The sequence below is a fragment of the Equus asinus genome, chromosome 8, assembly GCF_041296235.1.
Source record: "Equus asinus isolate D_3611 breed Donkey chromosome 8, EquAss-T2T_v2, whole genome shotgun sequence".
In the NCBI taxonomy this organism is placed as follows: Eukaryota; Metazoa; Chordata; class Mammalia; order Perissodactyla; family Equidae; genus Equus; species Equus asinus.
Window position 1 is genome coordinate 99,772,800 of NC_091797.1, and position 26,349 is coordinate 99,799,148.

Genomic DNA, 26,349 nt, shown 5'->3' on the forward strand with positions numbered 1-26,349 from the left:
TTAATAATGTTTATGTTGTGCGTTTCTGTATTCTATTTTCTTTATATTTTTCTGCATTTTCCACACTTGCTACTCTAAGTATGTGTTATTTTAGAATCAGAAAAATAAATAGCACTTAACAACACAATGTGATACAGGCTACAGTACCATCATGCGCACAGTATGGTTGGAGCCCTGAGGGAGGAGGGCGTTATAGATTGAATTTTGTCCCTCTCAAATTCATATGTGGAAGCCCTAACCCCGGTGCGACTCTACTTGGAGACAGGAAGTAATCAAGGTTAAATGAGGTCATAAGGGTGGGTCCTGACCGGATAGGATGAGTATCCTTATCAGAAGCAGCACCAGAAAGGTTGCTCTCTACCCCTCCCCCATGTGACCACAGCAAGAAGGCAGCCCTCTGTGGGCCAGGAGGAGAGCCCTCACCAGAAATCAAGCCTCTTAGACCTGGATCCGGGACTCCTGGCCTCCAGAAGTATGAGATGTCGACTCAGGGAAAATTCACAACACTTCAAATAGCAGATATTTACTTGGGCAATTAACATTGCAACTCAGGAGACACAGATTCAGGCAGAAACCCAAAATGGGTTCTGAGGAAAACAAAGAGGTAAGGGTTTATAAAGGCTGAAAGACATAAATTACACAGGTGGTTTTGCCAAATTTGTGATTTGTGCTGGCAACAGCTGTTACCTCTTGGCTATTTGTGATCTGTTGCTAAGGCCATCTCTAAGGCAGGAAATTTTTATCTATGGGAGTAAGCACATTTCTGTAAAGGTCAATAGGACAACAGTGAAGCAGAGTTCAAAAGTTAACATTCCCTCTGGTAGAGACTGGTATGCCTGCATAAGCACCATTTCCTTAAGGGCCTCCCAGCTCCATTTTAGAAGCCTTGACATATGTTACTCCATTTTGTTGACACTGTCCACATTTTTCCCTTCTGATCAAGATGTTTCAGCAGAAAGCATCATGGATCAATCGTTTGGTATACTGACATTTCCCTCATTGCCAGGAAGGCTCATTCCTGTGAAGGCATGTCCCTTGTTGGGGGAAGCCATGTGCTCAACCATCAGTAGGACTAACATAGTCAGGGGCTCTGGCAGCAATCTGAGCAATAAGGAGCTGGTCGGGAAATGAGTCTTAGGCACAGTTTCTGTCTGGAAAACTATCAAGTCTTTTGTTTGGAGTTTAAATATTGGTCCATCACCTCAAGTCATTGAACAATCATTATTCAGGAGGTAAAGACAGACATACAGTATCAAGAAATGCAAATCTTTAGTAGCTTGAAGGTGACAAATACTGCAGAAGACAGAACAATAATCACTAGTATAACATGGAGCAGGTCTGAGGGAGTAGCAGCATAAGAAGCTTAAACACAAGTACACATAACAAAATTCTAATAATCATAAGCAGTATCTGAAGTCCTCATCTCATCCAAGCACATACACCTGAAGAAAGCCAGTTGAAAACATGAATAGGGAACCAGAGGATGTCATTAAAAGACACTGGACTAGATACACCCTGTGCTATTTTCATAATTTTTCCAACTTCTAGCTCAACTTCTCCAGAAGAGTTGACCCAGGTACAGCAGGATGTGTTGGTGATGACACAGATGCCACCCTGTTCTGCAAGGAGATAGTCAAGTGTCACATGATTATCTAATACAGCCCTCCCTAAGAAATCCAGGGATTGTTGTTATTGAACCAAAGTTGATGCAGTAGGATTTGCCAGTGTAGCTAAGGTTAAGGATACATTTTTTTTTACCAACAGTCATCATGGACAACATCAATGCAAGGACAAAGCCTTTGGCAGTGGGCATCAGTGGAGAGTAGATGGGGTGTAAAAAGGGGTCAAGTTTCGCGTAGACCTATGAGATGGTGGTTGGGTTTCTCCTTTAACAAGAACTTGAAATGGAATCCTATGAAGGCATTGTCCTGCCATATGCCGGCTGTCTAGACATCCATAAGCCCACAGCTCCCTGTAGGTGGAAGGTGTACTCAGAAGCAGGCACATAGTATGCAGTACCTTCTACTTCTGTAGCAGTGTCAGTGGTCAGGGGCACTTGGTAAGGTCCTTTCCAGTGGGGCTCAAGGGCTGTCCTCCTCTGATGATGCTTCCAGAATACCCAGTCACCAGGCTCGAGACTGTGACCAACAGGATCCTTTAAAGTGGGATCCAGGAAAGTATCTTTAACCTGTTGATGATGGGCTGGGGATAAGACAGTAGAAACTCACAGTAGCTGGTCACACTCACATAAGACAACAGAGGATCAGCAGAAGGTTGCGGACCAACAAACTCTGATCTGCTGGTGACTGTCTCATGTGGAGTTAGTTCATGTTTTCCAAAGAGGGCACTGAAAACAGACAGCAAGGCTGAAGGCAATACCTTAGGCCAGGGGAGTCCAGTCCACCGTATGTAACAAACCTCAGAGACAATTAACAGGACTAGAATCTACTATCTACAAGGTGCAAACAGAATTTTTCTCTCTATAATTACCTTCATTTTCTTTCCTTTGCCAAAGCTAATCACAGTAAACTAATTTGTTTATATTAAAAACTTAACCTGATTATTTATGCAAGTGAAAATAAGAATACTCACTGAGTTTCTGAATTCTGGAGGGATCAGGTAGGGAGAAAAGGTAAATGTTTCACCTTTGTTCACATAGGTATGTGTTACCAAATAGACATTCAATGAATATCTGTTATTCAGTTTAACTTAGTATAAACTTTTCTCTTATTTACATTTCTTTAAATACTTGTTTTAACAATTATGTTTGGATTAGACAGTAAATAGTTAACCATCATCCCAAGTCATTCCCTCTGCAGACAAATTCTGCAACAGAAACAGCAGGAACCAACCTGGCCAGTGGACCCAGGTAGAAAAAGTTGTATGTTTGCTTTACATTCACTAGTGATGACTTGGAAGACATGTCTCTTTCTATTAAACCAACAAACTTGAACTATTTTTTACCACAGATTATCTCAGATCACTTGAACTTGAAAAACACTTGGGTTAGTTTCTATACTTCTGATAGTTTTAGGAATACTTAACTTACATAAATGTTTAACTTTGGCAATACCATTTGGAGGTAGAAAAATATAATATATATAGAGAGAGACGTACATACAAAGAGATACAGATACACACAACAGAGATCTTTAAAAATTTTAGCTATGTCTCAGATCCAAAACTGAAAAGAATAGTTGGATCCAAATTGTGTTTCTGGCAGATGGACTAAATTAAGGTTACCTGCTCAGATGGCCAAAAATTTTTAGTAAGGATTTGTGTTTTCTTTGTATTCTGTAAGGATCCTTTTACGAGCTGTTTTGAAGTCCTTTTGTCTTTTAGAAGCTCCCGCATACCAACTGAAGCATGCACTCCATCTTCTCAGGGAGGTTTGGAATCCTCTCTTTTAAGGGTGACCCTTAAGGTGGATGTATCTGAAACAAAGCTTCCTCAGAATGGTCATTATCATTCCCAGTTATTTCAAAAGTTCACCCATTTCCACTTGTTTAGTTTTAGATCTTTTATTTTCTAACCGTGCATGCAAATAAACTAATTTAGGTATTTTAAATAAGCCCCATTAGGACCAAGAAAGTTTTAAATCATCCTTGGGTAAAATGGGTCCATTGAGGTAAAAATTTACAAGAGGGACCATATTCTTTCAACATAAATCCAGCTGGGGTTCTCAAAGGAAGGTGACTATTTACGGTTCTTCTATAACAATTGTTCCCCATAATTTAGAGAGGGCTATTCTGAGATGACCAAGGCAGGAGGGTCTATGCCCTGGGTCAGGTATGTGCTGCCTGTGAGGACCACTTCCCAGAGTGTCACCAATGGGCCGTTGATCTCTCTTTTATGTGTCTCAGAGATTCCTGAGCAGCAAGTGGTGTCAGGTTGCTCAAGGTCCTAGGATGACCAATCCTTTATCTGTGCCTTCCGGATGAGCTTGTGAAGTTCTTCTGACCCAAGAACAGGGTCTGTTCTTCACTGGGAGGCCCTGTGAGACCAGTGCACGTCACGGACAGAGTGCCAACACTTCTGCTGGATTTCCAGTCACCTAGAAACAACCCAAAAAGGGTCAGAAGGAGCAATGTGTCTCATCTTAGAGTGGGAGGACCCTCATTTGGACAACAGGAGAAACTACGAGGTCTGCACTGGTTATGAAGAACAGCTGAATTTTGAATTGTAAGAGAATGTGGCCGCTTGAATAAAATGAAAATCTACTAGAGCCCAATAATACTCACCAAGAAATGTCCTTACACCTGAATTCTCCACCCAGTTAAGGTGAGGACAGAATCCTCCCCTCCAAAGGACAGAACCAGTTAGTCCTCCCAAATAAAATCTTCTCTGAACCTCAACCAAAAATAGGAGCTTCGGATCCAGGAGAACTTACTGCTGGAGCTCTTAGGCTCACCAAGGGAAACGCGAGAGAACAAGGCCCTCTTGGAGGTGCCTTCCACATGTCCATGGCAGTGCCAGGGTCCGCACTCAGTTGCTCCGGATCTGCCGACTACACCAAAAAATATCAACTGAGGAAAACTTCACTACAGTCCAAATAGCAGATATTTATTTGTGCAATAAGAATTGCAATTCGGGAGGCACAGATTCAGGCAGAAACCCAAAATTTGTGCAGAGGAAGAAAAAGGAGGCAATGATTTATTAAGGCAAAAAGAGATAAATTACGCAGATTGTTTTGCAAAATTTGTGATTCGTGCTGGCAACAACTGTTACTTCCTGGCTATAATGATCAGTTACAGCAATCTCTAAAGCAAAAAGTGCTTATCTATGGATTTCTTGATAGGTGATCAAGATGACAACGGAGAAGCCCAGCTCAAAAGTGACATTCCCTCTGCTAGAGAGCGGTGTGCGTACCCGAGCCCCATTTCCTTAAAGGCCTCCCAGCTCCATGTTAGAAGCCTTGACAGATTTTGTCCACAGAGAAAATAAACTTCTGGTGTTTAGGCCACTGGGACTGTGGCATTTCGTCATGGCAGCCCAAGCTGACTGAGAAGGAAGGACCCACTCTCCCGGCACACGGGCAGGGAGGGTTTCTCCCGTGTCCCTGGCTCTCTGACCTCCTCGGTCCCCTGCTTCCCGCTGCCAAGGCTGTCTTTCTACGGCAGACCTGGCGGCACCGTCCAGAGGCTCCCCAAGGCCCGCCTGCTGTGTCCCCGTGCAGGGGTCGGTCCCCACTGTCCTTAGGGCGGAGGAGAAGTTAAAGGTCCGCATGAACACCCACTGCGGAGTCGCAGCACCCGGCGCTGCGCTCAAGCGCTGAGCGGGCTCCGCCTGGATCCCCTCCCCCGCTTTTCCCGGAAGGATCCACACACTGGATCCTAAGGCAGCTTTAGTCCATCTCGACGGAATGGAGGCATCGGGGACTGTTCCAAAGTCCTCCAACGGGGACACTGTGCCCCAACTCAGCTCTTGGGGGTGGCGTGGCTACGGGGCACCCCCTCCCCGTCCCTGGAATCCACTCCTCCTTCAAGAAGCAATCAGATCGCGCCGGTTCCCGGGCGCTGGATGGAAAAGGCCCTTCTGCACCAGAAAAGGGCTGGACAGGAAAGAGCAGCAGAAGGTCAGGACTTACACGCTCAGGAACATCCTGTGCGCCACCCAGGGGGTGCTACGGCTGCACCAACCAAAGGTTCCAGAATGTGCCGGAAAGCCCGAGATTCCCTCCACTTTGTGCAACCCCTAGCCTTCCCTCAAAACCCGCATCTAATCAGAAAGCGCCAGACTCCGCACATCTAGCAACAGCCGATGGAAAGCGGGATTCGTCAGCCCGCCCCTAGGCGCTGGGGACCAATGGCCCCAGGGGCAGATCTGGGAGCAAGCCCCGCGGGCGAGGTCGAGGGGTGGCGGGGAGCTCGCTGTGTCAGCAGGTACACAGACACTCAGGGCACCTTTCCTGGGAGAGTGGGAGACCCTTACTAAGGCCCCCTCATGTGCTCTTTTGAATCACCCTACAGAATGGATGGACGTACATGTGTATGCCTGTGGTCACGTTAGGTGACACACTAGAAGGTTAGTGCCTGAAATGTCGGTGGGACTCAGGCTCCTAATTGAGAAAAACCTGCTGTGAGGTTGGCCAGCAGTGAGATGAGCTGGGGGTGGAGTCACTCGTGGCCTCCTTGGCCCAGTCAGGTGGTTGTGTAGACCCTGTTTACAGGGCGCCTGGGCACCAGTCCCTCCTTAGTGCTGTGGGCTCCCTCAGGCTGGGGCACGAGTCTTGACCTGCATCTTAGACATAGAAAGCTCAGTATAGAATATTCATTGGGTTCCTCCAGATTAGAAGTCTGAGGTAGTTTCCAAGGAGAGCTGTAAAGAAAGCACCTTTCAGTGGTCACCCAGGGGATGACAGAATGTCACCCTGAAGCCTGTGAGACCCAGGCCACATAGGGTGGCCTGATGGGACTGCCCAGCAACAGTCATGCCGGGGACTGTCCAGCCTGTAAGGGATTTTTAAATTATACCTTTGGCTGTAGCTACGGGGATGGAAGAAACACGCACGTGTAGAGTTGCCTGTGTGCAGGTGTGTTTGGGAACTGGTCACGCTGGCATTTGTACCACGAGTTGACTCTTCTTTCCTAGAGCCATTGGGTGCAGTTGTGGTCTGTGTATTACACAGAGATGTTTTCTATGAGACATCGATGCTGCTGACCTACAAGACACAGCACGGGCTTCGTAGAAGGGGACAGTCCTGAATCTGTTCACCCTGGTGAGTTAACAATAGGCCTTAGAGACTCGTGGCCCCTGTGTCCTCTTTGTAGATGAACTGCACACAGGAACCTATAGACAGCCCTTCCACCAGGAGCAGCTGATCACCAGGTGCAGCCAATAATTATGCCAGAGGCCACTGCACCATTGGCAAGGAGATCATCAACCTGGTTCTGGAAGAAATCCACCAACTGGTGAGAAGAGCACCAAGAAGGCTTCCTGTGGACGCTATCCTGGACAGGAGGGCAGGCCTTGGAATGTGAGCAGGAGGACGTTTTGGTAAAACTGAGGCCAGAATCACGAGTCCACAGTCTTACCCTCCAGTGTGGCTGTGGTGCATGCATACTTCTTTACCGTCTGTCTGCTTTGCCTCTAAGTGCCATGCATGTTCACTGTGGAGAGTGTGAATCTCGTGATTTTGCAGAGGAAGAGAAGTGACTGGGGCTGGTTGGAGGTTGCGCTGTGCCTTCTGACCATGTTGGCTCCTGTTCTCTGCTTTCTCTCAAGCAGATCTATGCGCAGGGCTGCAGGGCCTCCTCATCTTCCACAGCTCTGGGTTTGCATCTCTGCTCATGGAGCGCCTCTTGGTGGACTATGGCCAGAGGTCCAAGCTCGAATTTGCCATTTCCCCCACCCCTCAGGTTTCCATGGCCCTGGTGGAGCCCTACAACTCCATCCTGACCACCCACACGACCTTGGAACATGCTGATTGTGCCTTCATGGTGGACAACAAAGGCATGTACAACACATCTTGGCGCAACATGGATCTCGAGTGGCCCACATGCACCAACTGCATTCAACTCATAAAGCAGGTCCTGTCCTTCATCATGGCCTCCCCGCAATTCGATGGGTCCCTGAACGTGGACTTGACAGACTTCCAGACCCACCTGGTCCTGTACCCCTGCATCTACTTTCCTCTGGCCTGAACCCCAGTCAGCTGAGAAGGCCTACCAGGAGCAGCTGCCCATGGCCAGGATCACCAACACCTGCTTCGAGCTGGCCAACCAGGAGGTCAACTGTGACGCTCACCGTGGTAAGTACGTGGCCTACTACTTGTACAGGGTGAGGCGGGATCCTGAAAGACGTCAGTGCGCCATCGCCATCATTAAAACCAGCACGTCATCCAGTTTGTGGATTGGTGCCTGACTGGAGTTAAGGTAGGACTGTGTGATGGGGAGTGGGTCGACCGGGCCCCAGGAGGCGGCGTCTCTCCGCCTGGGCCCGGCTGCCAGCACGCCTCCCGCGCCTCCCGCCCCGCCCTCCGGAGCGGCTCCCGCCTCAGCGGGCTCTTCCGAGAGCCGCAGCGCCCAGCGACGCCGGTCGCACCACCCCTCCCCGCGGCCGCTCTGCTCCCGCTCCGGCTCACCGGCGTCCTGTGAGGCGAGCCTCGGCGGCCCCTCCTACAGATGGGGAAACTGAGGCTCGGAGATCGAGCCACACGGGGAGGAGGGCTCGGGGGCCACACCGCTGGCTGACCCGAGGCTCCACTTTAATCGGAGCTCCCCTCCTCCGGCCCGTTCACCGCGCGGTAACCGAGCACCGCCGGGGCAGGCGCGGGAGGCGGCAGGAAGGTGGCAGGAGAGCGCTGCCGGCCCGGCCTGGCCCGGCCCGGGGCTCGCGGAGGAACGGCGACGGCTCCGGCGGAGGTTCGGGGAGGCCGCTAGGACGCGGGGCGGTCCCACGCACGGCTCCCGCCACTCACGTATGGGGTCCCCAGCGTCGCTTGCCTCACGGACAGAGGCTGCCGTTCAGTTACCGAGCGCCCAAATGTCGTCATCAAGCTGCGCGTGGCGTCACGCCCCCTGGCTGGGCGGGAAACGGGCCGCAACCAATGGGAGCCTCTACCTCTGAAGGCGCCTGCGCAAAACGACGGCCAAGTTTTGCGTCTCCGCCTCTGGCTGCGCGTGCGCAGAGAGGGACAGCTGCGCGCCAAACTTCTGGGCGGCCGACTTGTCCCGGCAAGGACTGCGCGAGCGCATAAGGAGAGGCCGTTCATTAGGGCCAGCGAGGCGCGGCCCCTAGTGGGAACCGGTCGCTAGAGAGCGCTGTGGGAGCGCATAGTGGGGCGGGGCGGGCGGCTGGCGAGGCCCTGGTTGGGGGCGGGGAGAGAGGGGGGCCAGCGGATGGCACGGGGCGGGCTCAGGGGCCGGCAGGGCGCGCACCTTCGCGCGGCCGCGCAGATGGAGGCGCTGGGCGCCGGCCCCCGCCGGGGGCGCGCCCAGGTACAGGAGGCGGCCCTGCAGAAACTCGCGCTGCGGCCGAAGAAGGCGCTGAGCGCCCAGGAGATGGACCCGGACGAGCTGCGCAGGCGGCGGGCGGCGCCATCGACCCCGCCGTGTTCAGTGAGCGGGCGCGGGCGGGGCTGCACGCTCGGCGACCCCCGACACCTCTGCTCTCCACTTCCCGCCCTTGTCGGAGCCCCTGAGGCCCAGGGCAGAGTCGGGGCTTCAGGGTGGCGGCCACGCTCGCCCGCTGTCGCCGAGCCGCCTGGCCCGGGCAAGGAGGGCTCCCTGCGCAGGGCGTCTGTCTCTGCAGGAGCCCGGTGGCCCTGCTGACGCTGCACGTGGCGCCCCTCGCCGTCCTCCAGATGCTCCGTCCGTGTGCCGAGCAGAGGCTGCCGAGCGAGCCTCAGGCCCCTCCGGCTGTGTCTGCCCCCATCGAGCGTGCCTGAGAGGTCAGAGTTGGGCCCGGTGCTCCCCGCCCCTGTGGCCCGGGTGGCGAGGTGGCAGGGTTGGGGAGGGGTCAGCGCCGGGCACGGGGTGGCCTTGGCCCTCAGTGTCCAGGCCTTTCCGTCGGTCTTGACCCAGGACCCCCTGGGCCAAGCCAGGGGCTCGCCCTTGGGGCTCCAGTCCCCAGCTTCGGCCTGGCTGCCGCCCTGGAGAGAGCACCTGCGGATCGGGTGGATGCAGAGCGGTTGCCCCAGGGAGGCCGAGTAGGCTGGGCCTCATCTGGGACTTTTGCTGCCCTCCCCTCTGCTCTCCTGCCTTTGGCCCACAAACTCAGGAAGGAGACTGCTTTGGTGCCTGTGCTCATGGTTTGTCTGGTCTCAGGGAAGCGCTCAGGGAGCTGGGCAGGCAGAGGCCTTCCTGCCACCCCCTCACGTGTACCCCACTCGCCCCAAGTCCTGCTCTGGAGTCTGGCCAGATGAGCTTCCCGCGGGCCGCGGGACGGGCGTCAGCGTGGCAGCCATCAGCTTAGAGACTGAGGACAGGGTTTCAGGGCTCGCTTTATTAGAGACAACTCACAGTTCTCCTGTAATGGGACCAACCCCCACCCCCTGCCCCGCCCCGCCCCTCTGAGGCTAACTCAGCTTGGTGAGACTTGGCTCTGTAGAGGTGTCCTCACCCCAGTGGAAGACAGCCGACCAGGGGGCAGGGAAGGGGCAGTGTGGTGCGCTGTGCAGAGCAAAGCCCTGGGTGTGACAAACACCTCAACCTCTGAGATGATATCAGCCACCTGGGTGGGCAGCCTTGAGGACAAACTATGACTCTTCTTTTCTGCCTGGTTCCTGAGCTGAGAGTACCTTCCAGGCATTTCCACGCCCCTCCCCACATCACCACCTGGAAGTTCTGAGGGACGGGCGCAAAGAGGGAATGTCACACCTCACGTGTGATTCTTATACTGATTCCATGTTGAAGTGATAATATGTTGGATATTTGGGGTTAATTAAAACAGATACTTAAATCAATTTCCTGTTACTTTTTACTTTTTGATGTGGCTACTAGAAAATTTAAAATTATGTGTGGCTTGCATCACCATTCTTGACTTCCCATCCCCATGCGGAAAATGAAGAAGCCTGGGTGGGTCTCCCCACTAGTCCCAGGGGCACGTGATGCCTGAGGGGCTCCGAGAGCTGCACAGAGCTGGGTGATGGCCTGCTGTCATTGCTAGATGGTTTCTCAGGGCCTTCGGTGGCTCAAAGTTACCTTGGTTTCTTATTGCCAGGGTTTAGGAGCCTTGTCAGATTTAAAGATGAATGTTGTTTGCTCTTCTCTCCTCTCCTCTCATCCTTGAGTTTCCAGAAGGGTCAGGTCCTTACACTGAGTGGGAGAGGACGCTCATGTGTGGCAGGCTGAAGGAAAGCTGGCTTCACAGTCAGACCCTGTCTGAGACCCGCCACTTGCTGGGGGTGAGCTGTGCCTGGCTGTACTCCCGAGTCCTCAGGAAAGGCCCCTCGTGGAGAGTTCGGGGGCACCGCAGCACCCAGGGGCAGGCCCGAGGCCACAGAAGCCCTCCTTCTGCCCGGCCGGGCCTGCGTGGGGCTGTGGCCTCAGGAGGGCACTAGCACGTTGGGAGGCACTGCAGGGTAGTGGGGTCCATGCTCTAGTAGGAGACGGGACCCTTGCATTGGGGACCAGAATACTGGCATTTGCCCCAAAGGAAATGGGGGTGATGGTTCTCTCTGCGTCTGTCTTTTGTGAGTGACTGGTGGGCTGCATTGCCCAGCTTCACCCACCACACGCCCCTGTGCTCTGTCTCTGCTCTGGGTAACCTGTTGCTACACCTTTGTCACATCAAGTGTGCACGAGCACTTGAGTGTGAGGCCCAGGGAGGTGAGGCTGGGAAGACCCGAGCCCTCAGAGTTCCCAGCGTGGCACCACTGTGACCCTCCCCACCCACCGGGCAGCAAAGACCCCCTGTTCTCTGAGGAAGAACTTTCCAGAAATTCCCTTAAGAAGGGCTGTTCCACCCCGGCAGGAGTCCTGGGGAGAATTCAGCTGTCAGTTTTAGCATGAAACAGTCTGATGTCCTTCTGGAGGAGCCAGGGTCTGCAGAGTCTCAAATGCAGATGCCTCCACTTGCTCAAGGTGACAAATGATGACACAGAAGTGACCAGACAGGCCCCTGAGAACTTTCCTCACGTCTCTCCTCCAAGAACTCACAATGCCCTGTTGCAGGCAGTCTGACTGAGAACCAGGATGGAGGCTGCGGTCAAGGAGGACACATGTACCCTGGCCACAGCCCGCAGGGCAGACCCTGCCAGGCCGGAGGAGAGGAGAACCCTGGCTGGGGCAGGCCCAATGGGGGAGGAATGGGGCCTAGCACGTGAGCCTGTTCCCAGGCATGTTTGTCCCCATGGGGTCCTCTCAGTCTCACTGATGCTGTCACTCCCTCAGCCTGGGGCAGCTGCGCTTGTAATCCCACGCCCTGGCCCAGGCGTGGCTGCAGATCTTCCTGGCCGTCTGCACAGAGAATAAATTCAGCAAAGGACAAAGCAAGGAGGAGCTGAACCGAGGGTGCGAGGGTGCGACCTAGCAGGCGGGGAGGGAGCCTGGGAGCAGAAGGCTTGAGCAGTGAGTGTGTGCAGAATGCTGAGGGAGGGCGGGAAACGTGGGAGAAAGAGCTTTCCAGATCAAATCCAAAAGCCTGCCTCCCGGACTGGACGGCTGATGTGCTTCCTGACCTGTCATGTCTGAGAGGAGGAGAGTGCCTGGGGGCAGGGAGACCAGCGGCCCGCAGGGAGCCCTCCTGTGCTGCTGGCGGTCAGGGCCGACCGCGTGTGCTCCCCAGGGCAGGAGTCAACAGGCTGAGCTTCCCTTCCCCGAAACTGACCTCCAGAACTTTCCCCATGGCTCCTGGCATGGCCTCCGTCCTTAGAGGGTCTCCTGCACTCTGCCAAGGACTCCTCTTGGAGGTGCTGTCTCCAGGTGGCGCTCAGCCTCAGGACTTAGGGCTGCCATAGGGTCCCCACTGAAAGGACCATGACAGAAGACGTAAATGCTGCTCAGAGAACACAAACACAGCAGGCGTGCGGCGCGACTGTGCAGCTTGCCCTGGTTCCTGATGACAGTGTCCCGTGTCTGCTCAGGGAGAAACAAAGGCAGCAGTGCTCTCGGTGGAGGCCAGGCACTGGCAGAACGTGGCGGCCAGGAAGGATCCAGCCAGAGGATGTCCTGCCAGCCCATTGCTGCCAGGCTGCTGGTGGGGGGGATGGGGAAGAGCCCCCCTGGGAGCGGCCCCTGAGAGGGGCAGAGATGCCTCCCGCTGCCCTGCTGTGGGCTCCCCAGCCCCTCGCAGAGGCTCTGTGTGCCTTCCTGCAGCTGGTCATAAAGCTTTGTGAAAACCTGAGGGTCCGTTCATGATGTTCTGTGTGCTGGTCCTGGTTATGCTACAGCTGAACTAACCAAGTGACCGAGACCAGTGACCTCCCCCTCCGGGACCTCAGGTTCGGGTCTGAGAGAAAATACCCATATTACTAGGTCTTTTATAAAGAGATGTCAGCACGTTTTGCTTAAAGTGAAACTTATGACGCTTTTACTGAGACCACAGACAGTGAGGACGAGGATGAATTGTGTTGTAACCTACAGCTTTTAAGCTTCTGTGGGTCGTAAATGCTGTGGAGAATCCAAAAAAGCCTTTCCCCCCAAAAATGTCCTGACCTTATACATTTGACCCACAGTTTTAGGGATTTTTGTGGACACCCCTCCTTCCACAGACCTCAGATTTCACTACTCCAGTTCTAAGCTTTTATTACTTTAGTCCACATGCCCCATCAATAGAGAAGCGTAAAAAATGCAAAGTCAATTGAAAAATCTAACTCAGTTTCCCTAGAATTTAGTAAATCTTTGTGCTTTGAAAACTTGCAACTGACTATGTCACCCTGGGTCATGTCACATAGCAGTGGCTCCTTACAGATGCAGGTGGCGCTCTGCCCACTCCAGCTGCGCAGCCCTGTGCAGCCTGAACCAGCCTTCCATGTGGCCCGTCCAGCTCTGGGGTCCCACCCGCTCCTGTTGGCAGATGAGTGTGTCCCAGCCGAGCATCACGACAGAGGTTGAACACAGCCACTTTAATAGGGAAGCATGTCCTATAATGTTACAGTGGGGGGAGGACACACAGGGAGGGCTGCCAGCCATGCTCCCACTCAGCGCTCTTCCCCTGCTTCGGCCTCGGTTTCCACGGAGCCCACACCCACCTCTTCGTAGTCTTTCTCCAGAGCTGCCAGGTCCTCCCGGGCCTCAAAGAGCTCTCCTTCCTCCATGCCTTCCCCACGTCCCAGTGCACAAAGGCTCACTGTGCGTACATGAGACCGAACTTACAGTCCAGGCGGGCCCAGGCCTCAGTGACAGCAGTGGCGTTGCTCAGCATGCACACGGCCCGCTGCACCTTGGCCAGGTCTCCCCTGGGACGACGGTGGGGGGCTGGGAGTTGATGCCCACCTGCCAGAAAAGGGGAAGAAAGCGCTCTGTGAAGCTTCTGTCAAACCCAGAAATTGTGGCTGCATCACGGGAACAGAAGACACAGGTCCCCTCTGGCAACCCAGGAGAAGGCTCGGTTCACCCTGCAGTCCTTGAGCCCTTCTTGGTGCCAGGCAAGAAGCCAGGAGAGCAGGGTGCTGGACTCCAGACAAGGAAAACAGGGATAGAGGAGCCCTGGAATTGGCCACCCTGACTGGGTCCCAAGCTGCCTGAAGGGCTGTGTCCCAGCAACTGGGACATGTGACAGGAGCCCAGGTGACAGGACTGTCTTCCTTCTGAAAAGGGACACTGCCCCGGATTCTTCATACACTGTTATCTCCACAGGCATCAACAGGATAGGGATCAATTTCGGTGGCTGAAACCTCTTCCACCCTGACAGACTCAGAGCACACAACTGTGGCTGTATCACAAGGGGAGATCGTACCCACTACTTTCCCACCAACGAGCCAGGCTGTGCAGAGCAGGGGGACAGGGACACTGTCAGAAGCCCTAGGACTGCTGCTCCCACTGCACCAGGAGGTGGCCTATGTGTGTGCTAAGGAGGAGGAAGGCAGTGACATTCTAGGGCTGGGACAAAGGGGAGGCATTCCAAGTTTCAGATCCAAGGGACAAGGTGACCAGAGGTTTCAGCAGCAGCACACAGGGTCAGCTGGGGCCCGGGTCAGCAAACACTGTCTGGAGAGGGTGAGACACTACATGGTCTAGGCTGGGTGGGCCACGCAGTCTCTGTTGCAGCCCCTCAGTTCTGTCTTTGCAGCAAAAGCAGCCACAGCAATCCTCCCATGAGCAGCTGTGCTGTGTCCACAGAAAACGCATTTACAGAACTAGGCAGCTGGGCCACCCACCACGCTGAACCCGAACCAAAGGAGGCCCAGAGGAGGAAGGCCCAGTGCAGAAGCCCCGCAGCGGGTGCAGCAGAAGCAGGGAGGGTCTGAGCAGGCAGAGGAGGCATGAAAAGATTCAGGGAGGCACAGTCCCGAGGGAGAGGATCCCCAGGGTTCAGTGACCGAGGATGGACAAAGCTGGAGAGCGACGGCAGGGTTTCCATCCCGTGTCCAATGGAAGGGGGGAAAACTGTGGTCTGAGGAAACTCGGGCCAGAATTTCTAGGCTTACCAAGACGGAAATAAAGATGTTGCCATTTTCCTCACAGAAAGATCCATGATAGTTTTTCTTTAAATCCAGCACTGCAGAGGAATTTAAGGTGGATGCAGTTTCTACAGAGTCATGGAATGAAGTGAGATTCAGGGACAGCAGTCAGTTCACAGTAATTCCCCCATTTCAGATATCCACATGAATTACCAAATGCTAGGAAAATGCCTCCATTTCTCAGTCCAACCGACATTTCCCACACTAATTCTACCACTCAAGGAACAAAAATCCTCTAAAATTTTTCTATTCTGTTAATTAAGAATACTCTCCCCACAGATCTCTACTGTGATGACTCAGGAGGGAAGTTAAAGATGCCCCTTAATAGACGATCACTCTGGGTCCCTAAGTTACAGCCAAGAGCTGAGCTGCAGGGAACAGAGGATTCTCTGAAAGGGGCCGTGTTCCACGGCAGGGTCTGCTGCTTGCTAACGGGTTGACCCACTCCCCATCACCCAGTCCTACCTTAACCCCACTTGGGCCCCAATCCACAAACTAGATGGTGCGCTTGGTGTTACTGGTGGTGATGGCCGCACTGACATCCTTCAGGACCAGTGCCCCCTGTAAAACATGCAGCAGGCCATGTACTTGCCACAGTGAGTGTCACACTTGACCATCTGGTTTGCCAGCTCAAAGCAAACATTGGTGATACTGGCCACAGACAGCTGTTTGTGGTAGGCCTTCTCAGCTGAGATGAGCAGGGTGCAGGTGGCCAGGGGGAAGTGGATGCAGGGGTACAGGACCAGGTCGGTCTGGAAGTCTGTCAAGTCTAAGTTCAGAGCCCTGTAGAATGGCAGGGAGGCCGTGATGGAGGACACAATCTGCCCAATCAGACGATTGAGGTTGGTGCCTGTGGGCCACTTGATATCCAGGTTGTGCTGACATATGTTGTAGACGGCTTCGCTGTCCACCATGAAGGCACAATCAGCATGTTCCAGGGTCGTGTGGGTGGTCAGGATGGAGTTGTAGGGCTCCACCATGCTTGGTGGAAACCTGTGGGGCTGGGGAAATGGCAAGTTCGAGCGTGGACCTCTTGCCATAGTCCACCAAGAGGCGCTCCATGAGCAGAGATGCAAACCCAGAGCCAGGGCCACCCCCAGAGCTGTGGAAGATGAGGAAGCCCTGCAGCCCCGCACACAGATCCGCCTGAGAGAAAGCAGAGAACAGGAGCCAACACAGGCAGAAGGCACAGCGCAACCTCCAACCAGCCCCGGTCACTTCTCTTCCTCTGCAAGATCACGAGATTCACACCCTCCACAGAGAACATGAATGGCACTTAGAGGCAAAGCAGACAGACGGTAAAGAAGTATGCATGCGCCACAGCCACACTGGAGGGTAAGACTGTGGACTCGTGATTCTGGCCTCAGTTTTGCCAAAATGTCCTTATGGTCACATTCCAAGGCCTACCATTCTGTGCAGGACAGTGTCCACAGGTGGCCTTCTCAGTGCTCTCCTCACCAGTTTGCAGATCCGGTCCAGGACCAGGTCGAGGATCTCCTTGCCGATGGGGCAATGGCCCCTGGTGTAATTACTGGCTGCGTCTTCCTTCCCGGTGATCAGCTGCACCGGCTGGAAGGGCTGCCTGTGGGTCCCTGTGCACTTCATCTACAAAGAGGACACAGGGGCCATGAGTCTTTAAGTCCTGTTGTTAACTTACCAGGGTGGACAGATTCGGGACTGTCCCATTCTACCAAGCACATGCTGTTCCTTGTAGGTCAGCAGCGTCGGTGTCTCACAGAAAACGTCTCCGTGTAATACACAGACCACAACCTCACCCGATGGCTCTAGGAGAGAGGAGTCAACTCGCAGGACAAATGCCAGTGTGACCGGGTCCCCTAGAAGGGAGGAGAGCTCTCACACCGGTGCACAGGCAACTCTACACATGCCTGTTTCTTCCATCCCCGTAGCTACAGCCAAGGGTGGAATTTAAAAATCCCTTACAGGCTGGACAGTCCCCGACATGATTGTTGCTGGCCAGTCCCATCAGGGCACCCTATGTGGCCTGGGTCTCACAGGCTTCAGGGTGACATTCTGTCATCCCCTGGTGGCCACTGAAAGGTGCTCTCTTTGCAGCTTTCCTCGGAAACTACCTCAGACTTCTAATCTGGGGAACCCAACGAATGTTGTATACTGAGCTTTCTATGTCTAAGATGCCGGTCAAGACTCGTGCCCCAGCCTGAGGGAGCCCATAGCACTAAGGAGGGACTGGTGCCCGGGCACCCTGCAGACAGGGTCTACACAACCACCTGACCGGGCCGAGGAGGCCACGAGTGACTCTACCCCGAGCCCATCTCACTGCCGGCCAACCTCACAGCAGGTTTTTCTCAGTTAGGAGCCTGAGTCCCATGGACATTTCACGCACTAACCTTCCAGTGTGTGACCTAACGTGACCACGGGCATACACTTGTATGTCTGTCTCTTCTGCAGGGGGATCCAAAGGAGCACATGCCCTTTAGTAAGGCTTTAGCAAGGCTCTCCCACCCTTCCAGGATAGCTGCCCCAAGTGTCTATGTACTTACCGACACGGTGGGGTCCAGGTCCACAAACACTGCTCTGGGCACACGCTTGCCAGCCCCAGTCTTGCTGAAGAACATGTTGAATGAGTCATCCCCACTGCCAGTGGTTTTGTCACTTCGCATCTGACCATCAGGTGAATTCCGTGATCAAGGCAGTACCATTCCCAGCAAGCATCGCCGATCTACCCCACCTGCCCCACGTGGGTAGAGATGCACTGGCTCTTTGAACCAGAACATAAAGGTGAGACTCTCATCTTCAAGGCCATCGTCCCTCTATGGCATGCAGAACACACATGTGTGCTTCAGAGCGTCTACGGTTTTCCCCAACCTTATTTCCCACAAGGCTTATGTGATCATTTTATGTGAAACTGACATGCTCTAACCCATTCTGCTACTAAGCTTCAGAGTCAGCCCAGAAGCTAAGTGTATGCTACCACACAAAAGTTAGGTTATTTTAAAACTTGGAAGCCATGTAATGTCAACATTAACTCCACATTATGCCTAGTCACATAATACGCTGAAGAATACAGCAGTTTTGATTGTGTCCTGACCAGGGAACAAGGTAAACAGTGATGGAGTCAGGGAAGGAAAGTGGACTAGGACACAGGTCACTGTAGCCCAGGTGCCGGTGGCCCCTGTGTGTGTGTGTCTCCCAGCTCCCTCTACGTCTCCCCTCTGTGCTTCTCCATCCAGCTCTGGACCCCTGGGGGCTGCCCCACGTGGACTGCCTCAAAGGGCTTCCTTGCCCTCCAGTGTCCGGGTGCTTTAGCCAGGGGCAGAAGCAAGTGGGGGCAGGCCGCCCCCTCCCGGGCTGCCTCCCTGCCCACCTGCCATAGGTTGCTGGGGGCCACTTATCAAGGCACAACTTTCAGCAGGCAGCACTCCTCCTAAAGCGACCCTGTCCACTTCCAGTGACCACTTCCTCCCCTCACCCCTTCACGCCTAGGAGGTGATGTCTCCCAGACATCTCAAATGCTGGGATACTGCGCTGCCCTTTGGTGGTTTCCTGAAATTCTGCCCATTCCTTTCTAAATGGTACCTTTTAAAGGTTCTCCTCAATGTACCTATTCTGAATGTACCATCTCTCTCCTCCTGGGAACCTAAGCGTGCAGACATGAACCACTTGTTCACTTGTAGACACAGCATCCTTACAAATACAGAGAGGAAATCAAACGAAACTGGAGGTGTGCCGCCCACCCTAAATTCTAATGCACAGTCCCCAGAATTGAAGTCCTGTGGTCTGTTATACAAGCACCAAATCGCAGAGTCATCAGGGCATCAAAGATCAACACAATGCAGCAATCCCCCACAGCATTCCAGAAGGAAGCATTCAGTTCCAGAAAGAACTTCTCTAATGACAAGAAGCTCACTCCTCCAGAGGAAAAGTTCAACACCCTGGGAAGAGCTTTGGGATCCAGCCAACCACACAGTTTCAAATGCGTATTATTCATTTTGCCTTACTTCAACCTAGACACCCTGTAGTTCACAGAAAGTGTTTCCCAGGAGGCCTGATGTGGCCTTCGACTCTGTCAGCCCCCGTAGGATCAGCATCAGCTCTGTGACCCGGGAAATCCCGCAATTTCTGCATTTACAAGATGGGGGCCTGGGAGCCAGGTGGTCTGCAAGGCCACTGCCATCTCATGATCTAACCAGGATGCTAACCAGAGATATCGGGAAAATCATTCCTAGCTTTCAACAGAAAGCCTTAATTATAAATTCACCACCAGCCTCACCTGGATCATTCACATTTACATTTCTTTAGTCAGCTGTATCTGCTCTCTGAAAAAATTACTTGAAACTTCCTCTGTCCAACTCCAGACCAACTTCTCTCTTCACATTCTTGGAAGATGACCTTGTTCCCTTCCTACCCGGAAGATTCACCTTTCTGCCCCCAAACGTGCAAGCAGACCCTCGCTCTCCTCCTTCCTTCCTTTACAGTGAAGCTGAGCTCCCTCCTGGGAAACGACCCCCTGTTTCTCCTGAGCCCCTACCCAGCCCCGGTCCTCAGAGTGACCACAGTGGAGTCCCCAGGCGCTGGGGGTCCACAGACCTCTCCAGGGCGTGTGGAGGGACAAGCGTTTCATAGCAGGACTGGGCGGTTCCTAGTCCCTTCACTGCGCTGACGTTCGCACTGACGGTGCACAATCAAAGGTGGACACGACTGCTGGCGCCTGAGCCCAGATCAAGGTGGTGGCACCGGACTGTACCTGTGGTCACTGGAGTCCTCACCCTTGGCGCTCAGAGTAAAAGAAAGAAAAGCCAGTTGAGGCCGGGAATATCATCACTGTGTTCAGTCTCTCCCTGGAGACACAGCTGGACAGATGGAGGCGCAGACGGAGCCCCGTGCGCAGCTGGAAGCCGCTGTCGGGAAGCGCGGGGCGGGTGTGGAGTCGCCGCTGGACCCGCTGCTTTTCCGTGGGACGCGCGTTCACTTGAAGGAACCGCTGGCGGAGGATTCAGACTCCACGCGCTATTTATGTTCACGTGTTGCTTGAAAGTGCGTGTCTCTGGAGCGTCTCAGTCTGAATTTCTAGTGACCCCCATACACAGCTCTGGGGGCTTCGAGAACCTTCCTTCGCAGGCCGGGCCTCCTGTGCTCTCCGGCCCCGCTCCCCATCTACGCGCTGCAGCCCTGGCCCCGACCCTCCCGGGCCTGCCCCTGCTGCCCCAAGTAGCGGCTCCGTCGCCTCCCGCCTGGGCGTCCGCAGGGAACAGCGCCCGGGGTCCCCATCGCGCCAGCCTGCTGCGCCCCCTCCGGCCGGCTCCACACGGAGCTTCCAGCCGAAGCTGCTCCCAGACCGCGCGCTCGGAGATACGCCCCACTACCCCGCGGCCATTGGTCCCGAGCGCCTGGGGGCGGGCCGACGCCTGGAATCCCGCTTTCCATTGGCTGTTGCTCGACGCGCGGAGTGTGGCGCTCTCTGATTGGATGCGGGTTTGGTGCGAAGGCTGTGGGTGGCGCAAGGTGAGGGGAGCCTTGGGCGTTCCCGTGGGTTCTGGAACCTTTAGTTGGAGCGGCCGCAGCGCCCCCTGGGTGGCGCACAGAACGCTACTGAGCACTTAAGCCCCGACCTTGTGCTGCTCTTTCCTGGTGCAGAAGAGCCTTTCCCATCCAGCGCCCGGGAACCGGCGCGATCTGATTGCTTCTTGAAGGAGGAGTGCATTCTAGGGACGGGGAGGGGGTGCCCCGCAGCCGTGCCACCCCCAAGAGCTGGGTTGGGGCACAGTGTCCCTGTTGGAGGACTTTGGAACAATCCCCGATGCCTCCATTCCGTCGAGATGGACTGGAGCTGCGTCAGGATCCAGTGTGTGGATCCTTCCGGGAAAAGCGGGGGAGGGGATCCAGGCGGAGCCCGCTCAGCGCTTGAGCGCAGCGCCGGGTGCTGCGACTCCGCAGTGGGTGTTCACGAGGACCCTTAACTTCTCCTCCGCCCTAAGGACAGTGGGGACCGACCCCTGCACGGGGACACAGCAGGCGGGCCTTGGGGAGCCTCTGGACAGTGCCACCAGGTCTGCCGTAGAAAGACGGCCTTGGCGGCAGGAAGCAGGGGACACGGGAGAAACCCTCCCTGCCCGTGTGCCGGGAGAGTGGGTCCTTCCTCTCAGTCAGCTTGGGCTGCCATGACGAAATGCCACGGACCGGGTGGCCTAAACGCCAGAAGTTTATTTTCTCTGTGGACAAAATGGAGTCACATCTGTCAAGGCTGCTAACATGGAGCTGGGAGGCCATTAAGGAAACGGGGCTCATGCAGGCACGCCACTCTCTACCAGAGGGAATGTCACTTTTGAGCTGGGCTTCTCTGTTGTCATCTGGACCTCCTTTTAAGACAAGTGCTGGCGCCGGCCCGTGGCCGAGTGGTTAAGTTCACGTGCTCCGCTTCAGTGGCCCAGGGTTTCGCTGGTTCAGATCCTCCATGCAGACATGACACTGCTCATCGCGCCATGCTGAGGTGGCGTCCCACGTGCCACAACTAGAGGGACCCACAACTAAAGATGTACAACTGTGTACCAGGGGGTTTTGGGGGTCCACTCTGCAGGGCCCACCTCAGACACAGCCTTGATTTGCTTCCCTGGAAAACAGAGCTGTCCAAGAGGGTCCCTCAGCCTGCTCCCACCGCCCCCTCTTGGCACCCTGTGCCAGCTTCTGCTGACCTCTCCTCACTCCTGAACCATGTGCATATCCCCCTTCAGTGCTCCCAGCCTCTCCCCGGCTCCCGGCCCCTCAGAATGGGGGGTTCCATGAGGCACTCCTAGGAGATCCCTCTTAGGGCCCTCATTTCCTTGGGATCCACCTGAGATCACTTTCTCACCTGGTTTTCCCCCATTCTGTCTCCTCAGGGGACCACAGGGCCCTGTCCGGAGCATCCCTCATCCTGCACACTTAGGTCCAAGGCCGAGCTCCCCATGGTGGGAAAGCCATGTCCGTCTGGGCACCTTCCTCTCCCTCAGGCCCGCCATTATCCTGCTCACCAGGGACCATGGCATGTCGCATCCCACAGTCCTTCCCAGGCCACGTCTCCTGGGCTTCTCCCTGCCTTCCCGCTGAGGCGCTTTCCTGGCTCAGCTCCTGCACCACATGCGGCCTTCCCAGGCCTCCCTGGCTGGGTCCCCTTCCTGTCTCTGCCACTGAAGGTTGAGCTGCCCAGGCCCGGCCTCTTCTCCATTGAGCCTCGCCCCTTGGGCATCTCCCGCAGGCCCAAAGCTACAAATGCCATAGTCTACTGATGGCTGACACCCACATCTGGACATCCACCTGACCTCCACCCCAACAACACCATTGGATTTTTCCAGGCGGATGTCACACAGACACGTCCAACTCAATGAGGCCAGAATAGGACTCTCAATCCACCCGCCTTTGCCCCAAGTGTTCTCCATGTCAGTAAAGGCCACTGCCTTTCATCTACTCTGTGGCTCAGGCCTTGATGTCACCCTTGACTCCTCCATCACAGCTCTGTCCTGTGTGCCACCAGACCCACATCCAACCCCTCCTTGCCCTACAGGCTTCACACCACCCAAGCAACCAACGTCCCTTAGAGCTGCCGCTGCTCACTGATCCTCTGGCTGCCTACTATCCTCACAGCAGCCACAGGGATTTTTTTTTTAATTGAGTTTATGATAGTTTACAATCGTGTGAAATTTCAGTTGTACATGATTGTTTGTCAGCCATGTTGTAGGTGCACCCCTTCACCCTTTGTGCCCATCCCCCACCCCCCCTTTCCCCTGGTAGCCACTAATCTGATCTCTTTGTCCACATGTTTAAATTCCTCATGTGAGTGGAGTCATACAGAGATTGTCCTTCTCTGTCTGGTTTATTTCACTTAACATAATTCCCTCAAGGTCCATCCATGTTGTTGTGAATGGGACAATTTTATTCTTTTTTATGGCTGAGTAGTATTCCATTGTATATATATACTGTATCTTCTTTATCCAATCATAAGTGGATGGGCACTTAGGGGGTTGCTTTCATGTCTTGGCTATTGTAAATAATGCTGCAATGAACATAGGAGTGCATGGGACTTTTGGAATTGCTGATTTCAAGTTCTTTGGGTAGATACCCAGCAGTGGGATGGCTGGGTCATATGATATTTCTATTTTTAATTTTTTTGAGAGATTTCCATACTGTTTTCCATAGTGGCTGCACTAGTTTGCACCCCAACCAGCAGTGTATGAGGAATCCTTTTTCTCCACAACCTCTCCAACACTTGTTACTTTTTGTTTTGGTTATTTTTGCCATTCTAGTGGGTGTAAGGTGATATCTTAGTGTAGTTTTGATTTGCATTTCCCTGATGATCAGTGATGATGAACATTTTTTCATGTGCCTATTGGCCATCCATATGTCTTCTTTGGAGAAATGTCTGTTCATGTCTCCTGCCCATTTTTTGATCGGGTTGTTTGATTTTTTATTGTTGAGTTGTGTGAGTTCTTTATATATTATGGAGATTAACCCTTTGTCGGATATATGACTTGCAAATATTTTTTCCCAATTAGTGGGTTGTTTTTTTGTTTCAATCCTGTTTTCCCTTGTCTTGAAGAAGCTCTTTAGTCTGATGAAGTCCCATTTGTTTATTCTTTCTATTGTTTCCCTTGTTTGAGAAGAAATGGTGTCCAAAAAGATCCTTTTAATACTGATGTCAAAGAGTGTACTGCCTACATTTTCTTCTAGAAGCCTTATGGTTTCAGGTCTTACCTTTAAGTCTTTGATCCGTTTAGAGTTTATTTTTGTGAATGGTGAAAAAGAATGGTCAATTTTCCTTCTTTCACATGTGGCTTTCCAGTTTTCCCAGCACCATTTGTTGAAAAGACTTTCTTTTCTCCATTGTATGCCCTCAGCTCCTTTGTTGAAGATTAGCTGTTCATAGATGTGTGGTTTTATTTCTGGGCTTTCAATTCTGCTCCATTGATCTGTGCACGTGTTTTTGTACCAGTACCATGCTGTTTTGATCACTGTAGCTTTGTAGTATGTTTTGAAGTCAGGGATTGTGATGCCTCCAGCTGTGTTCCTTTTTCTCAGGATTGCTTTAGCAATTCGGGGTCTTTTGTTGCCCCATATGAATTTTAGGATTCTTTGTTCTATTTCTGTAAAGAATGTCATTGGGATTCTGATTGGGATTGTGTTGAATCTGTAGATTGCTTTAGGTATGATGGACATTTTAACTATGTTTATTCTTCCAATCCATGTACATGGAATGTCTTTCCATCTCTTTATGTCATCATCCATTCCTTTCGGGAAAGCCTTGTAGTTTTCGTTGTATAGGTCCTTCACTTCCTTAGTTAAATTTACCCCAAGGTATTTTATTCTTTTTGTTGCAATTGTGAATGGTATTGTGTTCTTGAGTTATTTTTCTGTTAGTTCGTTATTAGAGTATAGAAATGTTACTGATTTATGTAAGTTGATTTTATACCCTGCAACTTTGCTGTAGTTGTTGATTATTTCTAAAAGTTTTCCAATGGATTCTTTGGGGTTTTCTATACATAAGATCATGTCATCTGCAAACAGCGAGAGTTTCGCTTCTTCCCTCCCTATTTGGATTCCTTTTATTCCTTTTTCTTGCTTGATTGCTCTGGCCAAAACCTCCAGTACTATGTTGAATAAGAGTGGTGATAGAGGGCATCCTTGTCTCATTCCTGTTTTCAGGGGAATGGTGCTCAGTTTTTGCCCATTGAGTATGATGTTGGCTGTGGGTTTGTCATATGTGGCCTTTATTAAGTTGAGGTAATTTCCTTCTATCCCCATTTTGTTCAGAGTTTTTATCATAAATGGCTGTTGGATCTTGTCAAATGTTTTCTCTGCATCTATTGAGATGATCATGTGGGTTTTATTCCTCAATTTGTGGATGTGGTGTATCACGTTGATTGATTTGCGCATGTTGAACCATCCCACCACAGGGATCTTTTTAAAGTGACAATTGAGCATCACCTCTTCACAGAGGCTTCTCAGATCAGCCCATCTAGCATGGGGCCCACTACCGGATCCTCCACCCTCCACGTCGCTGTTAATTCCGTCAGCACTTGGTCCTGTCTACACCAGCTCTCATGTTAGCATAGGCCTCTGACCGCCTGTCTCGACTCCGCAGAGAGGGACAGCGTCTCTTTCGGCTGCTGTGTTTCCAGCATCTAGAATATGCCCGCACACAGTCGGTGCTCAGGAAATGGTGGGCTTTCTTCATTACAAGGAATAAATGGAGTTTCTCTTTCAACCAAAATAATGAGGCCGCTCCAGCCACCTCAGCTTAAGTCCCTAGCCCAGCCCTTCCTCCGAGGACCCTTGCGAAGACTTCCACTGGAGCTGTATGTTCCAGCGGGGTCCTGGACGTGGGGGGCATTAGGACACGCTGCCGAGAGCCTCCTTTGCTTCAGGTCAGGTGGCACTGTCTCGGGTTCTCAGAGGGAAGAAGGACCGGCCCGGATCTCCCGAAGCTGAGGGGGACAACAGGGCCCTGTGGCCAGACTCAGAATCCAGCCAGTCCCGACCACTCCATCGTGTGGCCCGCCCCTTCCAGTTGCTGTTCCCAGGATCCCATCTTTTCTCCACAAACTAGTAGTCTTAGCCCCGCCGCCATGGTGGCCCGTGGGTCCTCCCTATCGGTGCTCCCCAGCTTGTCACGGAGACACCAGGTCCTCACCGGCCACACGTTCTCCCGCTGCTCCACCACAGCCACCACCACAGCTGCCACGGGCTCAATCGTGCGGTCCTGCTCACTGGCCCGTCTCCCCGACCACGCCCCCGCCCCGCCCCCGGCTCCCCGCTTCCTGCTCCTATTGGCTACCTGAATCAGGGCGCCGCCCTCTAGCGGGGCGCACATTCTCCGACGCGGATTGGCCGAAGGCGGGCAGGCGGGGCTTGGACGCGGGTTAAAGAGCGGGCCGGGTGACTAGCCACGCCGCCCGGGAAGGTTCAACCGGGTGGCGGGGGCTGGCGGCCGAGTGCCTGCAGGTGCTGGCGGTGACGCGGGCCTGCACTGCAGCCTGCGTCCTCACCATCCCGGCCGTGGCGAGCCAGGCGGGTGGTCGCCGTGGTTACAGCCCAGGGTCGGGGGTCACCATGGTTACAGCCCAGGGGTGGGTGTCGCTGCGGTTACAGCCCGGGGTGCGGGGGTCGCCATGGTTACAACTGGGGGTGGGGGTGGGGGGTCCCCGTGGTTATAGCCCGGGGGGCGCGGAGGTCGCCGTGGTTACAGCTCAGGGTTGGGGGTCGCCGTGGTTACAGTGGATTCCGGGCGGCCCCTGACGCGACCCCCGTTCCGCAACAGCCGGAGCTCCAGGGCCCCT

At 53.6% G+C, this 26,349-nt stretch overlaps 2 pseudogenes; one reads left to right on the plus strand and one right to left on the minus strand.

The window, feature by feature from the left end:
* Positions 1–7,190: 7,190 nt before the first annotated feature.
* On the plus strand, positions 7,191–14,359 carry LOC139046046 (tubulin alpha-3 chain pseudogene; annotated as a pseudogene).
* LOC106848266 (tubulin alpha-3 chain-like) lies at positions 13,583–20,412 on the minus strand (annotated as a pseudogene).
* Positions 20,413–26,349: the final 5,937 nt, after the last annotated feature.